At 41.1% G+C, this 19,915-nt stretch overlaps 1 protein-coding gene and 1 non-coding gene across 2 annotated transcripts in view; one reads left to right on the forward strand and one right to left on the reverse strand.

Moving 5' to 3' along the window:
- FAM222B (family with sequence similarity 222 member B) overlaps positions 1 to 19,915 on the forward strand; it is a 64,027-nt gene that overhangs the window by 1,106 nt on the left and 43,006 nt on the right. The window lies entirely within an intron of this gene.
- On the reverse strand, positions 11,015 to 11,122 carry LOC138995203 (U6 spliceosomal RNA). The gene has a single exon (XR_011468537.1). It is a non-coding gene; the product is annotated as a U6 spliceosomal RNA (small nuclear RNA).

The raw sequence follows: 19,915 nt of genomic DNA on the forward strand, positions 1-19,915 counted from the left end.
ACTTGGAGCAGAGAAAACTAGTTTGAGACGATCTGGAAGGGCTGCACAGTGAGGGATGTGCAAGGACAGTTTGTTATTTTTAAATTATTAAAAACTTTCCTTTGCAAAGGAGTCTGCTTGCCCCCCAGGTCCCTGTCTCTGTTTTGGAAGTCAGATAAGCATATAGCGGCTTTTCAACTCCACTTTCTGTTGCTCTGCCTGTGGAACCCCCCGGGTGGAGTGTCTCAGAGAAAGATAGAAGCAGCTGTGCATGAGCCCAGGCGGTGGCTGACCGGTTCGTTCCGATGGGCTGAGGGAGCGCACTCCCGGAGCTGTGTTGTTCTTACTGTTTGGGGTAGGAAATCAGAGGACAGAGTTAAGCGGTGTGCTTGCCGAGGAAGAAGATGGCTTTCTAGCCGCATCTTTTGAGAGAGAGGTGAAACTCTTTTCAAAAGGACGGAAAGAGATCTTTGCTTCAGCTTTGGTGGCTCTGAAGATTGAGAGCCTGAAATGGTGAGGCCTTTTGGAAATTAGTGAGTGATGTGTCTTCTCTGAGCCAAGGTAGGGAGTGGCGGCTGTCCTAGATCCTTGAAGATTCACAGATAAGAAAAATGAGTTATTTTATAGGAATGAGGAAAATGAACTCTAGTTGTCTATAACTTCTCTATCTGGTAAAATGTGTTTTGCTTCTCTTTCCTGGAAATGCACAGTCCTATGTCATTTTTGACTCTTTGCTCTCCCAGTAAATTTTCTGTCCATAACACTGATTATCTTTTTTTTTTTAAACATATTTTATTGATTTTTTACAGAGAGGAAGGGAGAGGGATAGAGAATTAGAAACATCGATGAGAGATACATCGATCAGCTGCCTCCTGCACACCCCAAACTGGGGATGTGCCTGCAACCAAGGTACATGCCCTTGACCGGAATCGAACCTGGGACCTTTCAGTCCACAGGCTGATGATCTATCCACTAAGCCAAACAGGTTAGGGCTGATTATCTTTTTTTAAGGATAGTTTAAAAAAGCAAGCATAGCCTGGCCGGCATGGCTCAGTAATTGAGCATTGATTGACCTATGAAGCAGGAGGTCGTAGTTCAATTCCAGTCAAGGCACATGCCTGGGTTGTGGACTTGATCCCTAGTGTGGGTCGTGCAGGAGGCAGCTAATCAGTGATTCTCTCTCATCATTGATGTTTCTGTCTCTCTCTCCCTCTCCCTTCCTCTCTGAAATCAATAAAAATATATTTTAAAAAACAAAACCTATAAAAAAGCAAGCATTTGTTACTGTTGTCATAGGTCATTTACAGAATACAAACTTATTCTGTCTTTGACTACAACATGGAAGATGAAGTAGAGGTACAAAATGTTAGAGCTGGCCTAGCCATCTTATTTTTAATAATTGGACATCTATTTTTAATTTTGGTAATGCATTTTCCCTCTATTGGAAATTTCCATCCGTTCAAATAAGTTCATAAATGCCATTTGTGTTACGTTAAAATGGTAGAAGTTTGTTCAGCTGTGATGAGAATTTCCTGTCCTTTCCTCCTCCTCCTATTTTTTTTCCTATTTGTGGTTACTTTTATGTAATAGGTGACTTTACTAAATGAGGAGTCTTCCCCTGGGGCAGAGAAAGGTGACAGTCAGTGCTGGGATTGTCTGTTGTGTGAGCAGTCTGTCTACAGTGGGGATGTAAGGGCTTCCCATGCACCCCTGACATAGCAAGGGCTAAAATAAAAGGAATAAGGTTTACTAGTTCATTTTTAGTCTGATAAAATGAATCATTTTTCTTAAAGAAGCATTGCCTGCCTCAGGGAAAACTTATTTATTATTATTATTTTTTAAAAAAATATTTTATTGATTTTTTACAGAGAGGAAGGGAGAGAGATAGAGAGTTAGAAACATCGATGAGAGAGAAACATTGATCAGCTGCATCCTGCACATCTCCTACTGGGGATGTGCCCGCAACCCAGGTACATGCCCTTGACCGGAATCGAACCTGGGACCTTTCAGTCCGCAGGCCGACGCTCTATCCACTGAGCCAAACCGGTTTCGGCTTATTATTATTTTTAAAAATATATTTCTTTTTTCTTATGTCTCCTTTTCCCCCCATTGACCTCCCCCTGGACACCCCCACCCCCAGCACATGCCCTCACCCCCATAGTGTCTGTGTTCATTGGTTATGCTTATATGCATGCATGCATACAAGTCCTTTGGTTGATCTCTTACCCCCTTAAAATATATTTTTATTGATTTCAGAGAGGAAAGGAGAGGGAGATAGAAACATCAATGATGAGAGAGAATCATTCATCTGCTGCCTCCTGCATGCCCTCTTCTGGGAATGTGCCCTGACTGGGAATTGAATCTTAACTTTAATTGTAACCTCCTGGCTCATAGGTCAAATGAGCCACACTGGCTGGGCCTTTTATTTATGCATTCATTGTTTGATTCTTGTATGTGCTCTGAGGATTGAACGCGCAGTCTTGGTATATCGGGCAGCCTTGGTATATCGTATGACACTAAGCATCTGAGCTACCTGGCCAGGGCTCAGGGAAAACTTTTTAAACTAACCTATATAAAAACAAAATGATGGTGTTTTCCTCCCTCTTTTTTCCACTGAGAATATATATTTTTAAAAATATATTTTATTGATTTTTTACAGAGAAGAAGGAAGAGGGACAGAGAGTCAGAAACATCGATGAGAGAGAAACATTGATCAGCTGCCTCCTGCACACCTCCTACTGGGTATGTGCCCGAAACCACGGTACATGCGATTGACCGGAATCGAACCCGGGTCCTTTCAGTCCGCAGGCCGACGCTCTATCCACTGAGCCAAACTGAGAATATTTACTTGCAGAAAGAATCTGTTTCTTTTTTTCTTCTTCTTTTTTTAGAATCTCTTTCTTAAAAGCCTTCTGATTTTGCCACCCATTCCTTAACTGAAGTCTCTTTTGTGATATTTTCACAGCTGCTAATTAATAATATAGCACAAAGGTTTCTGTGTTTGCTTTATCATTTGTTTTGGTTCTTGATAGAGTGCTAATAGCTTTAAAGGAGGATGGGAAGATGTTAAAAAGGAAAAGTGAAGAGAGTGGATTTAATTTAGTGACTTTGTAGGTTGGATCTGATGTTTGGAGGGTAAAGGATTCAAGAATGAACCGATGGGCCCTGGCCTAGTGCCTTGGTTGATTGGAGCGTCATCTGGTACACCAAAAGGTTTTGGGTTTGATCCCCGGTTGGGGTGCATGCGGGAGGAAACCGATCGATGTTTCTCTCTCACATCAATGTTTCTCTCTCTTCTTCTCTCTCTCAAATCAATAAACATATCCTTGGGTGGTGATTAACAAAAAAAGGATGAACTTACAGTTTAGAGTAGCCTCCTGAGAAACCGAGGGTTTGCTTACCAGTGTTTAGCACAGTAGTTGGTATAGAGTAATTGCTTATTAAATATGTGATGAATGGAAAAATGATAACAGTATGAATCATAATCAGTGAACATGGGTTCAAATCTTTTGCAACTTTGTGTAGCTTTGAATAAGCTTACCTATATGTTTTTACCTCAGTTTCCTTATCTTAAATGAAGATAATTTTTTAAAAGGATTTTTAAAATTGATTTTTAGAGAGAGAAGAAGGGAGATGGAGAGAAACATAGAAGTGAGAGCCAAACATCTATCAGCTGCCTCCTGCACACCCCTTACTGGGGATTGAGTCCGGAAACGCCCCCCTCTCCCGCATGTGTCCTGACTGGGAATGGAACTGGAAACCTGTCAGTGCACTGAACGATGCCCAGCCAACTGAGCCACAGTTTGAAGATAATAATTACTTACTTCAGGGAGTTGTTGCAAAGGTTAAGTGTGTTAATGCATGTAAAATGTTTAGAATATACCTTGTACTTTTTTTTTTTTTTTTAATATATTTTATTGATTTTTTACAGAGAGGAAGGGAGAGAGATAGAGAGTTAGAAACATCGATGAGAGAGAAACATCGATCAGCTGCCTCCTGCACATCTCCTACTGGGGATGTGCCCGCAACCCAGGTACATGCCCTTGACTGGAATCGAACCTGGGACCTTTCAGTCCGCAAGCCGATGCTCCATCCACTGAGCCAAACCGGTTTCGGCAATACCTTGTACTTTTAAATGCTAATTATTACTAGTGTTTATTGGATACACTCTCTCTTTGTGCCCAAATCTATGCTGACCAAAGATGATTATGACATAGCCTCTGCCCTTTGGGGGTTCACAGTCTAGTGGGGAAAAAGAAATATACAAAGTAATTCTAATGGAATGTAATATCTTACTTCATCAAACTTGTGGTGCCAGTGATTGTAAGGCTCACAATTATTTTACATACCACTACGAAAGAAGAAATGCTGCTAATGAGACTTGGCATGCCATCAGTTATAAGATGTTCCCTTTTTTCAGAGAAATGTAGGGGAGGGGAGTGTGTCTTGGAATTGATGAAGTACAGTAAGCTTTCAACTAGAGGGAGGTACAACTTGTTGTGTGTTGATGAAAGGCTGGGTGCAGCTATTGTTTGAAAAGGCCTCCTGCATTGAACCTGCATGATAGGCCCTCACAGTGAACAAGGAAGATAGGGCATTCCAAGCAGACAGTAAAGTTTGAAAATGGGAAGGGAGAGGGCATTATTGATATGTAGGACCATATCAGGACAAGCAGGAGGAGGAAATGAGCTAAGACTTTGGCAGAGTAACATTGTATAATGCAGCAGAGGAGGACAGGAAGCTTGGAACATTTTCAGAAGAGACATAAGCCTAATTCTTGGATTTAAACTCAAATATTATAGCAACTCTAAAAAGATGATTCTAATATAATAAATTGGGAAGTGAGTGTGAGAAGCAAAGTGGCCAGTGGAAGGGCTGCAGCTCTACAGCTGACTAGAGAGGGAAATACGTGTGAAGTCACTGTACTCTTGGTGAGAAGTGATTGCTTTCTCAGCAGAGAAGTGTCTAATATTTCTGTCTTAACTGCCTGTCAAGGTCTTGATTATGTCCTTTCAGAGGTTTGTAATTTAGAGTGAAAAGGAATACAATTCGAGGAAAAATGCTAAATTTTCTTTATTAAAGATGCATTTAAATACAAGAGGGGTAATAAGTTACCAGATTTGATGACTCAATTATAAAATTGTAGTTTGGTACAGCATTTGATTGTAATATTTAATGAAAAAATATAGGTCATTTAAGGAGTGATATAAATGACTTAGTTATTAATTTTCTGGTAACTAACGCTGAAGCTGGTGGGGGAAAATATGAACTAGAATTAAGATAAGCATGAATTCAAATTCATGAATTACCAGTGAGCCAAAACTAGGCTTAGATCTCTTTGGACTCTGATTTTATTGAAAAGTGTTGGTAATTAATCCTTTTAGCAATCAAATTCAGCAGGCATTTAAGTGCCTACTGTGTGTTGGGCATTGTGCTATGCAATGGGATATGAAAACCCTTGTTTTTGAAGAGCTCACATTTTAATTGGAGATTAGCCAATTAAAGCGATTATGAATCAGTACAGTAAGTGCTGTTCTAGAGATCTGAACTAAGTGTTAGTTCTGTGTGGTGTGGGGAGAAGGTTGGAGAAGTCTTCCTGGAGAGAGTCAGTAGGGTCTTGATGGATGAATACAACACGTTCAGATCACTATTTAAGACAAGTAACACTGTTAAGTGTGGAAGTTAGATTTAAAAAGTTGAATTTGGCTGCAGGGAGAGTAGTTTGTGAGACTGGTGTAATGATCACTTGAGAAGATATTGAAGATCTCAATTACATTGGTAATGGAGTTGTAGGTAAAAGAGCTTTTTAGGAAACTGACTAGAAGGATCTTACTGACTTTATATTGGGTAGTATGTAAGGAAAAAGGAGTTGTCAAAGATGGATTTGAAATTGCTTGCTTGGCAAATAAGTGGATGGTGATGTCATTAATCAAGGTAGGGAATTCAGGAGTAAGAAGCCATAACATTTGAGGGAAAATCAGTTTGATTTTGGTATATTAGATTTGAAGTATCTGGGAAATCTAGGAAGAAATGTTCAATAGGTTTCTGGATATATGGGAAGGTTTAGAATGGAGATGCAAATAGCATCATAAAAAAAATGGGTGAAATATTTGAATGACTTCACCAGAAAATATATATGGATGGCAAATAAACACACAAACAGGAAATGTGCTCAACGTCTTAGTAATTAGAGAAATGCAAATTAAAATCATAATAAGATATGCCATTGGAATGGCTACAAAACAACAAAAAAAGAAAACTGAGTAGACTATGGACTGGCGAGGGTATGGAGCAACTGGAATTTTGGAAAACATTGTGGTAGTTTCTTATAAAGTAAAACAAACACCTAGCATATGACCCAAGTATTTACCCAAATGAAAGGACAACTTATGACACAAAAACCTGTGTGTGAATGTTTATAGGAGCTTTATTTGTACTCACCAAAAACTGGAAACTGAATGTCCCTCAACTCAGAATAACCAACTGTGATATACTCATACAATGGAATACTATTCAGCCATAAAAAGGAACTATTCATATATGCAGTGACATAAATGAATCTCAAATGCATGATGGTAAGTGAAAGAAACCAAACTCAAAAGGCTACTCACTGTATGATTGAATTGCTGTGATATTTTGGAAAACAAAACTATGGGGACAGTGAAGCACAACTCAATGATTACATCTGAGTAAGGATAGATGGAGTGTTTGACTGCAAATGAGGAAATTTGGGGGGGGGGCGATGAAACTCCTCTGTATCTTGATTTGGTTATACAACTTTATGCATTTATGAGAACTCTTAGAACCAAACACTGAAAAATCAATCTTACTGTGTAAAATTAAAAAATAAAAAGTCTAAGGGTGCAAGAAGGAGATTTTAAAGAATTCCAGAAATGTGATTTCCTAAAATATTTGAATTTTTAACTTAGTTTTATTTTTTTGGAGATTATATTCCCCCATTGATTTTTTTTTAGAGAGTGGAAGGGAGGGTAGGGGAGAAAAGTAGAGAGAGAGAGAGAGAAACATAGATGTGGGAGAGATACATCAATTAGTTACCTCCCACACGCACCCTGACCAGGGCAGGGAACAAACTCCTGACCCAGGCAAATGCCCTTGACTAGGAATCGAACCCCAGACCCTTCAGTGCATGGGCTGATGCTCTTAAGTATTTACTTAAATGAAAGGACAGCCTATGATACAATAACCCGTGAATGTTTACAGTAGCTTTATTTTTACTCACCAAAAACTGGAAACTGAATGTCCTTCAACTTAGAATGGATAAACCAACTGTGATATATTCATACAATGGAATACTATTCAAGGGTGCAAAGGAACTATTCATATATGCAATGACATAAGTGAATCTCATATGCATGATGGTAAGTGAAAGAAACCAAACTCAAAAGGCTACTCACGAGCCATGCTGATATTTTAAAGAATTTAGAAGATACATAGTGAAAAGTCTCTGAGTGCAAATTTTAGATCCTTTAGAATTTTTTAATTTTACTTTGAAATACAGTTGTGTGCTCTGATTTGTAAGACTTAAAGAATACTTTGCCAGTTATTTTATACTTTAGTTGTTAAGCTTGCTTATTGCCAACTATTGTGCTACTTAGCTTTTCTTCCCTACTCTCTTACTATCCTAGGACACTACTGTGTCACCTAAAGGTATGTTATCCACTTCGGTGCATGAAAAAGTATTCACTAGTGAGATTTATCAAGTTAATTGGAGGGTACGTGGATCTCATCCAAAGTCTAGCCAAGCTATCTGTTCTTCCAGAGATTACTTAATGGACTGAAACTTGGACATTCAGAATATTGTGGCAGGAGACATCCTTAATATTCTTAGAGGTTGTGTATTATAGCTTCCAGGTGAGTGTGGATTTTCAGATTTGGGAAGACATTGAGAAAATTAGCTGTGACTTTTAGGGAGCTGGACCAGGTGCAGTATTGATTAACAGCATTTCCCCCTCTGCTTGGCATCTATCTGCTTCCCTCTGCTATTGGTTTCTCATGAGAGACAATTTGAACTATTTGCTAGTGTTTCTGGATCATGTCTCTACTCTTTTTCCCCCCCACAAGTACCCTGATTTTCCACTAGGTCTCAAATTTCTAAGTAAGGACTTTTATTTAGTAAAGTAAGATCATTCCTCTTAGTAGAGAATTGTTGGGTGTCTGGATGTCTGGTTAGGTTCCTATGTCTCACTTAAATATCTGTCTGGTCTTGATAAATTATTATTTAAGTTGATCTCTAGTCCTTTAATTTATTTTCCCCCACCTTTCTCTCAAAAGCTATGAAGTGGAAATTGTCTTTACCTCTTTCTTCCACACCTACAGAGTTTACTGTATTCATATTCACATTGGCCTTTCCTTTCTTGCTATACTGTGTTTTTAAAAAATATATTTTTTTATTGCCCTAGCTCAGTGATGGCGAACCTATGACACGGGTGTCAGAGGTGACACGCGAACTCATTTCTTTGGTTGATTTTTCTTTGTTAAATGGCATTTAAATATATAAAATAAATATCAAAAATATAAATCTTTGTTTTACTATGGTTGCAAATATCAAAAAATTTCTATATGTGACACGGCACCAGAGTTAAGTTAGGGTTTTTCAAAATGCTGACACACCGAGCTCAAAAGGTTCGCCATCACTGCCCTAGCTGGTTGGGCTCAGTGGATAAAGTGTCAGCCTGTGGACTGTAGGGTTCCAGGGTCAATTCTAGTCAAGGGCACATGCCCAGGTTGCAGGCTCCATCCCCAGTAGGGGGCGTGCAGGAGGCAGCCGAGTGATGATTCTCATCATTGATGTTTGTATATCTCTCTCTCTCCCTCTCTCTTTCTCCTGAAATGAATAAAAATGTTTTTATTGATTTTACGTAACCTGGGCATGTACCCCAACCAGGAATTAAACTGATGACCTTTCAGTGCTCCAACTACCTGAGCCACACCAGCCAGGGCTAGTTACATATTTTTGTTGAAGTGTTAAAATATTTTAATATTTTTGTATCATTTTAGTTGGATTCCTGTTCTCTAAAAACCTACTCTAACTAGGACTGCGAGCAATATACTTACAATGCTGAGTGAGATTGTTTTTAAGAGTTAGGTCCCAGCCCTAGCCAGTTTGGCTCAGTGGATTCGTCTGCCTGCAGACTGAAAGGTCCTAGGTTCGCTTCTGGTCAAGGGCACGTGCCTGGGTTGCGGGCTTGCCCCAGTAGGGTGCATGCAGGAGACAGCCAATCAATGACTCTCTCTCATCATTGATGTTTCTATCTCTCGTTCCCTCTCCTTTCCTCTCTGAAATAAATAAAAGAAATATTAAAAAAAAAAGTTAGGTCCCTGGTCTTGGAAAAGCAGACTGACTTGACCTTGATCTTGTCATAGATGCATCAGTTTTCTCAGCTGTCAGATGAGGATAACAGGACCAGTTTAGCTCAGTGAGTAGTTGTGAGGCATGACTGTTAATGAAAATAATTGTAAAACACATTGGCAAGTGTGATATAAATGCTAAGTAATAGTTCTTTATTGGGATGTTGTGAAAATTAGCAACATGCTGTTTGTTAGAGGCCTTAACTTCCTTTTGAGAAAGGTGCTGTATTTTTATAAATATAGTTCAGGATTTGGGAAAAGATATTGCTACCCTAATTTCTAGAATGTAACAATTATGGATTCATAATAAAACAGTTTTTTTATTAAAGAGAATATTTCCAAAAGATTTTTTTATAATATCACTTTGAAGGATTCAAATCACTAGAGTTTTTACCATCTTGGCCTTTTGGTTCATTATGCCAGTTATAATGCTGAATGTTTAAAGGACTGGTGGGGTGATTTATTATCTATATTTAAAGCATCACAGCCAATCAGTAGGACCACTTACAAAAAAGCATTGAAAAGGACTTTTAATTTATTTTAGGCGACACTATATAGACACCTAGGTGATGGTTGCAATTAGGCTTTGACGAGGGACATGGTGCCATTACAAGCAAAGCTAGCACTTCTTGTTCCATACCTGAGTCTAAATATAGAATGGGTGATGTGGTGTACTTAAAAAATGCTTGATATTTGAATCTCATGAACTAAATTTTTCTCAGCTTCTAAAGTGGCATTAACAATAGAGAAAAATTGGGATGTGGTTCTTTTGATGTATAAAATCGATAAAAAACTGAAATGGTTAAGCAGTAGTTTGCTGACATGCTCAGAACTTGAACTCGCTCACTTGAGATCTTATGTATTGTATTTTCTTTATTTTTTAAAAATAATATTTTTATTGGTTTTAGAGAGGAAGGGAGAGGGAGAGAGTGATAGAAACAGATCGAGCTAACAACCTCGGCATGTGCCCTGACCAGAAATCAAACTGTGACTTCCTGGTTCATAGTCAACACTCAGCCACTGGGCTGTATTGTATTTTTTTTTCTTTTCTTTTCCTTTTAAATATATTTTTATTGATGTCAGAGTGGAAGGGAGACAGAAAGACAGAAACATCAATGATGAGAGAGAACCATTGATCATCTGCCTTCTGCACGCCACCCACCAGAGTCAAGCTCACAACCTGGCCATGTGCCCTTGACCAGAATCGAACCTGGGACCCTTCAGTCTGCAGGCCTATGCTCTATCCACTGAGCCAAACTGGCGAGGGCTGTATTGTATTTTCAGTAGGGACCTGTGTATTGCTGATTTTAGAACAATGTGAGTTCTTAGCTTTACATAGGTTGGAATTGAATTTTCTTTCTGGAATTTAAATTCTTTCACAATCCATTATCTTTTTGTATCAAGGACAAATAAAAGGCTTAGGTTTCTTTTCCTCTTTGATGGGAAGACTATACTTGCTTTGCAGCACCAGGCGTTACTTGCTTTTATTTTGATTTGGTGACTTATAAAGGGGTTGCTGAATGGCCTGCTTCCATAATAAAGACAGTTGAGTAAGCTTTTTTTTGGAGGTGCATTACTTCTATGGTTGTATATTTAAACTTTGTTACTTGCTTCCATCATCTGCCATGTTCATTGTGCACCAGTTTCAGCTGTTTTATGTTCATAGGTAAAGATTCATTTTATATATATATTTCATGTCATCCTTCTTGTGCAGGGGCCATGCTAATCTTCTTTGTATCCTTCCAATTTTAGTATATTTGCTGGCTGAACTCATATTTTGATTTTAGTTCCTTTGGATTTGGTTTGCAGTTTTCTTGTATCCATTCTACCTAACAGTTTTCTTCCCAGATTAGGTGTTTCACAAAACTTATATCCTAAATATTTTTAGGAATGTATTGTTTATGCTAAGCACCTTATCCCCCCCCCCCAACTTTATTGAATTTTAACTGTCAAAATAGTAAGATATTTAAAGTGTACAACACGATGATTTTTAAACACCCATATCTATTTTTGTTTTATTCATTAGTAGCCAGGATTTCTCTGGAAGCTTGCAGTTGGTAGTACTATCAAGTCAGAAATACCTTTAGGACTGTATGGAGTATTTTCCACCACTTCCCAACTATGGAATATATGTAATATTTGACCTTACGTATTTCTTCTATGACTACTAATTAATGCCCTTTGGAAATTTCCTTTTTTGGTTGTATCCTTTTTTAAATCAACTTGTAAAAGTTCTTTGTATTTTGTGGCTATCAACTCTTCTTCGTAAATGTTGTAAAGATTCTTTAAGGCTGTGAATAAGAAGTGAGAAAGCAGGTGATTGCATCAACTGCTTATCCAATGTGATATTTGTTTAAAATGTTTGCCTTGGTTGTTTGAGCAATGGTAAGCTTCTTCTTTTGTCTCCCTCCTTCCAAAGATGCATAGAAAAGCTCCTTCTGTCTGAAGTAAAGTGTTGGCTCTGTATTGGTTATAATTTGCTTTTCTGGCTGGCAAAGCCTTCTTTTTGTTTTCTGTCTTCTGACAGATTATAGGATTGTGGGGAAACAGCGTCCAGGGCTTTTTTAGGAACTGTGCCATTTTATCTACAGGAGAAGCCATTGGCTTTGGTGCTAGAAGAGAATTGGCTCTGTATTTAAAGATGCCAAATCATGCTTGATTCACAAGTTTGCTGTCTCATTTTGTATGTGTTTGAAACTTTTTTAGGATGTTGGCTTTTAGTTTTTCTACCATGTACACCCCATCAGTGTGAGAAATTAACAACTTGTTCCTTCTTGCCAACTCCCCACCCCTGAAACCCACAATCCAAACATCCCAAACCATAGCAAATGATGAAACAATCATTTGAGGATTAGGGAAAAATACACCACACAGATTTTCCATTGCCCTTATGGTGACTTTGAGCTTTAATTCTGGTTTATCAGTTAAACCCTTAGTCTTTCCTATGTAGGCTTGAATTATTTAGGTGTGGAAATTATTTGCCAACCAACATGTCTCTTTATACAGGCTTTTCAAAGGCAAGAGTGAAAGCTAATTATCAGAGTACTTCTCTTTCCTAACTTGGAAACTTAATTTGTATAAGGCAGAGTACATTTAGGAAACTTCTATTTATTCATTTACCCTTGACACACACTTTTTATTTTATTTTTTAAATATTTTTTTTATTGATTTTTGTTTTTAGAGAGAGAGGAAGGGAGAGGTAGAGAGATAGAAACATTGATGAGAAACATCATTGGCTGCCTCCTGTGCGCCCCCTACTGGGGATTGAGCCTGCAACCCCGGGCATTTGACCTGACTGTAATCGAACCGTGACCTCTTGGTTCCTGGGTCAATGCTCAACCGCTGAGCCACACTGGCCGGGCTGACACACTCTTTTTAGGTGGTTGTAGCATAATTTATCCTGATTTCAAGTGATAATTTTTATCATCATGTAAGCAGTCTTAACTCCAATTGTATCTGTTACCTTCAAACTTTTAATATTGTGTAAAATTGATTTTGAAATCTAGCCAAATATATATTTTAGCACATCTTCCCCACCAAGCCCTAGCCAGTTTGGCTCAGTGGATAGAGCATTGGCCTGCGGACTGAAGGGTCCCAGGTTTGATTTCGACCAAGGGTACATGCCCGGGTTGCGGGCTTGATCCCCATTAGGGGCCATGCAGGAGGCAGCCAATCAATGATTTTCTCTCTCATCATGTTTCTATCTCTCTCTCTCCCTCTCCCTCTCCCCTCCTCTCTGAAATCAAGAAAAATATTTAAAAAAATCTTCCCCGCCCATTAACACCTTATGTCTTTATTTTCTATAGACAGCAGTTAGATATAGGTTATTTTCATTTAGATTAAGTCAGGGGCCCTGACCAGTTTGGCTCAGTGGATGGAGTGTCAGCCTGCGGACTGAGGGGTCCCGGGTTTGATTCCGGTCAAGGGCATGTACCTTGGTTGTGGACACATCCCCAGTAGGGGGTGTGCAGGAGGCAGCTGATTGATGTTTCTCTCTCATCGATGTTTCTAATTCTCTATCCCCCTCCCTTCCTTTCTGTAAGAAATCAATAAAATATATTTAAAAAAATAAAAAATAAAAAATAGATTAAGTCAGGGAATTTTGTCAATAGAATAAGCCAGTTTGGATAAGCTGGTTTATCTAGTGTGAATTATTTTATGTATGCACATGTGATTTTTTTTCTCCCTCTGCCAGAAATGCTTCTCTTGTCCTGCTTCAAACCCAGTCTTGCAAAAGTTGGGGTTTGGTTCACATGTGCATTCTTTTTTTTTATTTTTATTTTTATTGATTTCAGAGAGGAAGGGAGAGAGATAGAAACATCAATGATGAGAATCATTGATCGGTTGCTTCGTGCACGCCCCCTACTGGGGATCGAGCCCACAACCTGGGCATGTGCCCTTGGCGGGAATCGAACCTGGGACCCTTCAGTCCGCAGGCAGAGGCTCTATCCACTGAGCCAAACTGGCTAGGGCATCATGTACATTCTTTGTTATAGTTTGCCTTTTTTTTTTTTTAAACTGGTGTGTCTCCTCTCTCCTCCTCCTCCTCCTCTTTCTTCTTCTTCTTCTTCATCTTCATCTTCTTCATCATCTTCTTCATCGTTTTCGTCTTCTGTCTCTGGGGTCTAGTAGAGTTCCTGCTATATAGGAATGAAATAAATACGTGGTGTTGTGAGTGAATGAATGAACTCTTAAAGATACCGTGAATGGATTTTACATTTCCCTCTAGTGCAGCGGTTCTCAACCTGTGGGTTGCGACCCCTTTGGGGGGCAAACGACCCTTTCACGGGGGTCACCTAAGACCATCGGAAAACACACATATAATTACATATTGTTTTTGTGATTAATCACTATGCTTTAATTATGTTCAATTTGTAACAATGAAAATACATCCTGCATATCATATATTTACATTACGATTCATAACAGTAGCAAAATTACAGTTATGAAGTAGCAACGAAAATAATTTTATGGTTGGGGGTCACAACAACATGAGGAACTGTATTAAAGGGTCGCGGCATTAGGAAGGTTGAGAACCACTGCTCTAGTGTCTGAAAGAGAAAGTGCAGCCAGTTTAAAAAACTTAAAGGATACCTTGCTATCTATATATATAAAAAGCTAGCAACCGGAACGCCGAAACGACTGGAATGATCGGTCGCTATGACGCCCACTGTGGCCAGTGAACTGCCAGATAGGGGGGTGGGGCGGGCTGGCTAACCTCCCGTGGCCCCTCCCCCGGGTCTGCCCCACCCCCAATTGGCCCGCCCCACCCTGATCGGTCTGCAGCCCCTCCCACCAGCTGGCCCCACCCCTGATTGCCCCCGCCTACCCCACTAGGGGGTGGGGCCAGCTGGCCAACCTCCTCCAGCCCCTCACCCCCAATAGGCCCCTATCACCCTGATAGGCCTGCAACCCTTCCCCCCATCAGCTCCACCCTCTATCAGCTCCCCCACTTCGATAAGGGGCAGGGCTAGCCGGCCAACCACCCATGGCCCATCCCCCAGGCCGCTGGCCCCTGATTGGCCTGCCCCACCCCATTTGGGGGCAGGGCCGGCCAGCCCACCACCCCTCCCCATGGCCAGCTCCACCCAGATCGGCACCCCCCCCCCTCCAAAACCAATTGGGGTTGGGGCTGGCTGGCCCACTGCTCACAGCCGGCCCCACCCCTAATCATCCCCTCCACCCCAATCGGGGGCGGGCCCACTGGCCAGTCACCCTCGGCCCCTTCCCCCAGCTGGCCTGGCCCTGATCAAGCCCAGATGGGGCCAGGCAGGCCGGCCAACCTCCTGCCGTCTCTTCCTCCCCCCAATAGCCCTGGCCCTGATCTTCCCCAATTGGCACTGGGCTGGCTGGACCCCACTGGTGTACGAATTCGTGCACTAGTATTGAAATAATTCAAAGCATTGCCTTTTAATTTTTACTTTTCTAAACTGAAGTGTTCGTTTTTTTTAAATTGATTTTAGAGAGAGGAAGGGAGTCTTGGAGAGAGAGAGAGAAACACCAATGATGATAGAGAATCATTAATCGGCTGCCTCCTAAGAATTGAGCACGCAACCCATGCATGTGCCCTGATCAGGAATTGAACCATGACCTCCTGGGATGCCCAACCACTGAGCATCACCAGCCGGGCAGCATTACCTTAAAAAAAAAACTTAAACAGTTGTTTTTTTCAGGTTTTTATGGGGGAAATGTCTTTTTAATAGTGTTCAGCTCCTTTATAGATCATTATTACTGTTTTGTCTTTGTTATGCAGATCTACTGCAAACTATATTTATTTTGATTGGAGTAAATTAAGTGTCAAAGGCACTTGTTTTTGCTTTTGTGTTTTGTTTCATTTTTTGTTAATTCTCACCCAAGGATATTTTTCCATTAATTTTTAGGGAGAGTGGAAGAGAGAGGGAAAGACAGAGAGAAACATCAATATGAGAGAAACACATCGATTGGTTGCTTCCTGCATGAGCCCTGACCTGGAGTCAGGCCGGGGAGGAACCTGCAACCAAAGTATGTGCCCTTTGGTCCTCAGGCTGGCACTCTATCCACTGAGCCAAACCGGCTAGGGCGGTTTTTTGTTTTTGTTTTTGTTTTTTTTTTTGCTTGGTATAAGTGTCATTTGGGAGCCTTGGCCAGTTGTTCAGTGATTAGAGCATCAGCCTGTGATTGGATTCCCTCTCCCCCCTCCCACTCCCTCTCTCTCCCTTTTAATATCTTTTACTGACTATAAAGATAAGACAGCCTGGCCGGTGTTACTCAGTAGTTAGTGTTGACCTAGGAACCAGATCATGGTTCGATTCCGGTCGGGGCACATGCCCGGATTGCGGGCTCGATCCCCAGTGTGGGACGTGCAGAAGGCAGCCAATCAATGATTCTCTGTCATCATTGATGTTTCTCTCTCCCTTTCTCTCTGAAATAAATAAAAAATACATATTTAAATAAATAAATAAAAAATAAGACATGTTCAATATAGAAAGTTTAAAACTATAAAAATAACTAGTAGCCTGGTGCACGAAATTCATGCACGGGGGAGGGGGAGTGTTCCTCAGCCCGGCCTGTATCCTCTCCTATCTGGGACCCCTTGAAGGATGTCCTACTGCTGGTTTACAGGGATTGGGCCTAAACTGGCAGTTGGACATAACCTCTCGCAATCTGGGACTGCTGGCTCCTAACCGCTCACCTGCCTGCCTACCTGCCTGATTGCCCCTAACCACTCTGCCTGATGGCCTGCTTGCCCCCAACTGCCCCCCACCGCCAGCTGGCTTGCCCCCAAATCCCCCTCCCCCGCCAGCCTGATCACCCCCAACTGCCCCCCCTGCTGGCCTGCTCACCCCCACTTTCCTCCCCACTGGCCTGCTCGCCCCCACCTGCCCCCCTGCTGGTCTGCTCACTCCAAACTGCCCCCCCCTACTGTCTTGATCACTTCCAACTGACACCCATTGATGGCCTGCTTGCCCCCAACTGGCCCCCCTGCTGGTCTGATTACCCCCAATGGCCCGGCCGCCCCACCAGCCTGATCACCCACAACTGCCCTCCCCTCTTGGCCTCTAACCGCCTCTACCTTGGCCCCGCCACCATGGCTTTGTCCAGAAGAACATCTGGAAGGCCTCCCAGTCTAATTAGCATAGTACCCTTTTATTAGTATAGATCAGTGATGGCGAACCTATGACATGCGTGTCAGAGGTGACACGCGAACTCATTTTTTTTGGTTGATTTTTCTTTGTTAAATGGCATTTAAATATATAAAATAAATATCAAAAATATAAATCTTTGTTTTACTATGGTTGCAAATATCAAAAAATTTCTATATGTGACACAGCACCAGAGTTAAGTTAGGGTTTTTCAAAATGCTGACACACCGAGCTCAAAAGGTTCGCCATCACTGGTATAGATAGAGGCCTGGTGCACGGGTGGGGGCCGGCTGGTTTGCCCTGAAGGGTGTCCTGGATCAGGGTGGGAGTTCCCTTGGGGCGTGGGGTGACCTGGGCAAGGGGCCTGTGGTGGTTTGCAGGCCGGCCATGTCCCCATGGGGTGAGGGTCCCTGCTGGGGGGGCGTGGCCAGCCTGGGTGAGGGGCTGAGGGCTGTTTTCAAGCTGGCCACACCCCTTTCAGGGTGGGGGTCCCTGCTGGGGTGCCTGACCAGCCTGGGTGAGGGGCTGATGGCTGTTTGCAGGCTGGCCATGGCCCCGGGCAACCCAGGCTCCCAGACCCTCCTTGAGCAGAGGCCAGGCCGGCTGGAAGCAGGTATCTGGGATTTATTTATCTTCTATAATTGAAACTTTGTAGCCTTGAGCGGAGCCCACAGCCAGCCAGGGCAGGCAGGAAGCTTGGCTTCCTTCATTGCCAGGGGCAACTCAAGCCTCCTGTTTGCTCCAGCTCTGTGGCTGCCGCCATCTTGGTTGGGTTTATTTGCATACTCACTCCTGATTGGCTTGTGGGTGTGGCTTGTGAGTGTAGCAGAGGTATGGTCAGTTTGCATGTTTCTCTTTTATTAGATAAGATCATCTATAATTGTTTTACTCAACTAATCTATTAAAATTACAAAATGAACGCATTTTTTTATTTTTTTAAAGATCAAATCAAATATTAAAAAAATTCTCTCCTTTGTTCCTCCCTATCCCTCCTATCTTTCTCTCAATGGTAACAACTGTTGACTTATTGGTGTATGTATACACGTCCAGATATTTTCTTGGACCCTATAGACATATATTTCTATGTGATTATTATTTTTTTAAAATATATTTTATTGACTTTTTTACAGAGAGGAAGGGAGAAGGATAGAGAGTTAGAAACATCGATGAGAGAGAAACATCGATCAGATGCTTCCCGCACACCCCCTACTGGGGATGTGCCCACAACCAGGTACATGCCCTTGACTGGAATCGAACCCGGGACCCTTCAGTCCACAGGCCGAAGCTCTATCCACTGAGCCAAACCGGTCAGGGCTATATGTGGTTATTATTATTAAAATCTCCACTGGAGTATATGTTTTCATTGATCTCTAGAGAGAGACAAAGGGAGAGAGAGAAACATTGATGTGAGAAAGAAACATTGATTGGTTGCCTCTTGTATGTGCCCCGACAAGGGATTGAACCTGCAACCTGGGTAGTTGCCCTGATGGGGAATCGAACCATTGACCCTTTTGGTGCATGGAATGATGGTGCATGGAATGATACTCCAATCAACTGAGCCACATGGGCCAGGGTTGATATTTTAAAACTTTTTATTGAGATAAAACATACGTATAGAAAGGTGTACATGAGTAGACAGCTCAATGGATTTTCACAAATTGAACATACCTATGCAACTGGTTCCCAGATCAAGAAACATTACCAGGCCTCTTGAAGTTCCTCCTATCAGTTTTGTCTGTTACACTGTTGAAGCATAAGTATTTAGTAGTGGCAGATTGAGAACTTGATTATAGGTATTTGTTTTATTTTGAAAATGAATTAAGAATGTTAATGATTTCAGCTTTGGTGGCTGTTATGAGAACTTGGTTCATTTAAGTGATTTGGACCATTCTTTTGCTATGAAGTTTACTGGTGTAAGTAGTTATTGAGGACTTTACTATGTATTCCTTACTTGGCAAAATTGGGGAGTGAGAATGCCTGGCCATTGTGGCTCAGGAGTTGAGCATCGACCTATGAACCAGGAGGCCACAGTTTGATTTCTGATCAGGGCACATGCCTGGGTTGTGAGCTCGATCCCCTGTCGGGGGTGTGCAGGAGGCATCCTGATCAATGGTTCTCTCTCATCATTGATGTTTCTAGCTCTCCCTTCCTCTCTGAAATCAATAAAAAAAATATTTTTTAAAATTAGGGAGGTAGAAGATATAAAGGCAAATATAAACTAGCTCTGATTTACATACAGCCTAACTTAGGAAGACAAATTACATTAGACAACAGAACAATTAAGTAGTAAATTGTGTAGTAGTGATTCAAAAAAGGAATCATTGCTGACAGCATCAAAGTGGGCTCCACAGGGAGGTGGAATTTGAGCTGGGCCTTGGAGAATAGGTAGGATTTAAATGGAATGGTTATAACATTACAAGTCATGGCAAGAAAGTTCAAAATGGATGAACATGATATACAGACAGTGAGCAAGCAGAACAATCTGGTGTGGGGAAAACATGCTGAGGAAAGGTAGAGAGTTAAGTTTGATAACATAGGCTAGTGCCAGGTTATAGGATATGTAACAGCCACAGAGTGGAAACTTGGCTGGCTGACATAGGCAACAGTAAGCCATGATATAGCTTAGTGGATAGGAATATTCGATCTGAAGCCAGAAAACTCATGTTCTTTAAAAAAAAAAAAATAGAATAAGTCCTTTTTAAAAAATTGATTTTAGAGAGAGGAAAGGGAGAGAGAAATTGATTTGAGAAAACTTAAGTTCTAATACTGACTGACTTTTCCATTTATCAGCTATGTGCAGTTATATGACCTAGATCAGATAGTATAACCTCTCTGGACATCAGTTTCTTCATATGTAAAAACGGGAAATTTATATTTCATAGGGCCATTATTATGATAAAATAAAAATGTGTATATATGTATATGTATATATGATTACTTTATGT

This window comes from Myotis yumanensis, unplaced genomic scaffold (assembly GCF_028538775.1).
Source record: "Myotis yumanensis isolate MYYU_CA2020_CCGP unplaced genomic scaffold, mMyoYum1.0.hap1 SCAF_16, whole genome shotgun sequence".
In the NCBI taxonomy this organism is placed as follows: domain Eukaryota; kingdom Metazoa; phylum Chordata; class Mammalia; order Chiroptera; family Vespertilionidae; genus Myotis; species Myotis yumanensis.